The sequence below is a fragment of the Neophocaena asiaeorientalis genome, unplaced genomic scaffold, assembly GCF_003031525.2.
Source record: "Neophocaena asiaeorientalis asiaeorientalis breed wild unplaced genomic scaffold, Neophocaena_asiaeorientalis_V1.1 scaffold473, whole genome shotgun sequence".
Classification (NCBI taxonomy): domain Eukaryota; kingdom Metazoa; phylum Chordata; class Mammalia; order Artiodactyla; family Phocoenidae; genus Neophocaena; species Neophocaena asiaeorientalis.
The window spans coordinates 846390-848678 of NW_020174935.1; the positions used below are offsets into that span (position 1 = coordinate 846390).

Sequence of the window (2289 nt, forward strand, 5' to 3'; positions counted from 1 at the left end):
GTGCCAGCAACACCAGCAGCCCCTCCCCCATCACCCCCCACCCCATCCTCCATGGAGCACCCATCACCAGCCCTTCCCCAGGGAACCCCAACACCCTGGCAGCCACGGCCCCTCCACATGGGGACCACCACATCTTAGAAACGGCATCTCCCTCTCCTTAGCAACCACCAACAGCAAGCCCAGACAGCCAGCCTCCTCCCTCTGTTTCCCCCTCTCTCCATGGAGACCACAATGCCACAGAGGCGGCTCCCTCGCCAGGGCAACGGCAACCATCGTCACTCAGCGCCCCGCCTGGACAACAGCTCCCTCCACGTGGCCACCACCAACACAGCCACAGTGACAGTGACAGCCTCGGCCTCTCCTCTCCAGGGCAACCACCAGCCCCAGCCTGGACAGCTCCTGCCAGCGGCCTGCCTGCCTGCCTGCCTGCCTGCGGCCTCCTAGTGTCAGACTGCTTCCCTGCCTCCTCCCAAATTCAATGACACTGGATCAGGCCTGGTACTGACTCTGCCGGCACTACCCCTGCTCCCAGCTCACTCCCGGCCCCTCCGTCCGCCCCTCTCTACGTGGAAAGGCCCCACCCGAGACAGAAGAGGCCATGTTCTTCCAGGGCATCCCCTGGAGGCTGGTCCTGCCACCCCCAGCTGGGGCACAGATGCCCCCTGCCCTGCTGGGGTGCAGGCAGGCCAGGCTCAGGCTCTCAGCCGGGCAAAGGGGCAGGAGTGGGGTCTCTGAGCCAACAGGGGCTGCCTCCCCACCCTCCCCAGTGGACCTGTTCCAGCCCCCCAAAGGCCCACCGCTCTGCCAGCTGCCTCAGAGGCCCTGTGGAAGGGAAGCTGGTGGGGGGAGCAGAGTTGGGGTGCCGGCAGCTGGGGGCAGGGGTGAGGCAGGGCAGGAAGGGACGAACAGGAGGCAGAGGCTGGGCTACATCGCGGGTTTTCAAGGCCAGGTCACGTGGGCCGTGCTCACGACAGCCACACACTCACACACCGTCAGAAGGACCCTGTCCTTACCAGATCTCTGCGGGCAGAGGGAGCCCCTCCGGCCAGCGAAGCCCTGTCCCTGGCCTGGTCTCAGCAGCGGCGGCAGCAGCTCCTCACCCAAGTCCTCTCCGTCTGCGGGGAGGAGGCGAGGGGGAGAACGGGGAGGGACGGGGGGGGCAGCAGGAGGGAGGGAGGAGGGAAAAATGCTGAAGTCTTGAAGGGTACACTCACTTTTTTCTTAGGTTTCCCATGGTAACCGAATATACCACAAATGAATATCACTGTGAGAGAGAGGAGGGAGGCAGAGGGAGGGGAGGAATGGAGGGAGATGCAGAGAGATGGAGACAGAAAGATGATGGAGCAGGAAAGAGGGAAGGGAAGGGCCTCAAGACCCAGATGGAAGGTTGGGGACTCCCCACCCTACCCCACAGGGTTCTCGGGTGAGGAGAGGGGAGGAGCCAGGGGCCGCAGGGCTTCTTCCAGTCCCTCCACGGCCCCTGGGCAGGAGGTGCAAGCAACAGATGGAGAGATTTTCTGGGAGCTAAAGGGCCCCCACTCCCACCCACCTCATCCCATCGGTGTTCTTCAGCCCCTGCTGGGCCTCTCAGCCTGGACGGTCCTCCCAAGTCACTGTCCCAGCCCCACACCTCACTCCCGGTCACAGACACACACCCAGGTGGGGATGGCCACACACACCCTCACGCCGACCTGATGCCCAGCACCCACACACACCCCTCCAACCACGCCGCCCTCCTCTCGGTCACCCCAACACCCGCTCTCGGCCCACTCCCTCCTACAGCTGGGCCCCATCCCCTCTGCTGCAGGGAACAAGCACCCCTCTCCCTCCCCAGCACATCTCTTATTCAAAACTTTGCAAGGACTGGCACCCACCCCTGGGGCCCCCCCGCCTGTGTGCCACCAGGGGTAACACCTCGGCCCCACCACCCGCCATACGTGCTCACACACCCTTAGAGCACCGTACCTGCCTGACCTCCACGTGCGCAGACACACAGACTCCCAGACTGACGTGTCTCGGCCGAATCTGCCCTCCATCTGTGCGCACACGTGCACACACACACACACTCATCCCCTTCCCGCGGAGGCCCCTCTCTCCGTCTGGCCCCGCACCCCATCAGCCCAGATGGTACTCCTGGCCCTCCCCCGCAGGCAGGGGCTCACACCTCGGCCCCCTCGACATTGCCATTCACAAACATATGTATACCCACCGAGTGCTGGCAGCCAGGGGCAGCGACAAAACAGAAACACACTCTCGGCCACCCCCCCCCCCCCCCCCCCCCCCCCCCCC

General features: G+C 64.8%; 1 protein-coding gene across 2 annotated transcripts in view; it reads right to left on the bottom strand.

Annotated features, from left to right (window-relative positions):
- ELFN2 (extracellular leucine rich repeat and fibronectin type III domain containing 2) overlaps positions 1 to 2289 on the bottom strand; it is a 51975-nt gene that overhangs the window by 41989 nt on the left and 7697 nt on the right. Inside the window, exon 1 of one of the 2 annotated variants that reach the window (XM_024761598.1) lies at positions 1014 to 1107. The exons of the other annotated variant lie outside the window; for it this stretch is intronic. The gene's annotated coding sequence lies outside the window, so the exon portion shown is untranslated. Of the gene's footprint in view, positions 1 to 1013; positions 1108 to 2289 lie in introns of those variants that run through there. 2 annotated transcript variants of the gene reach the window in all.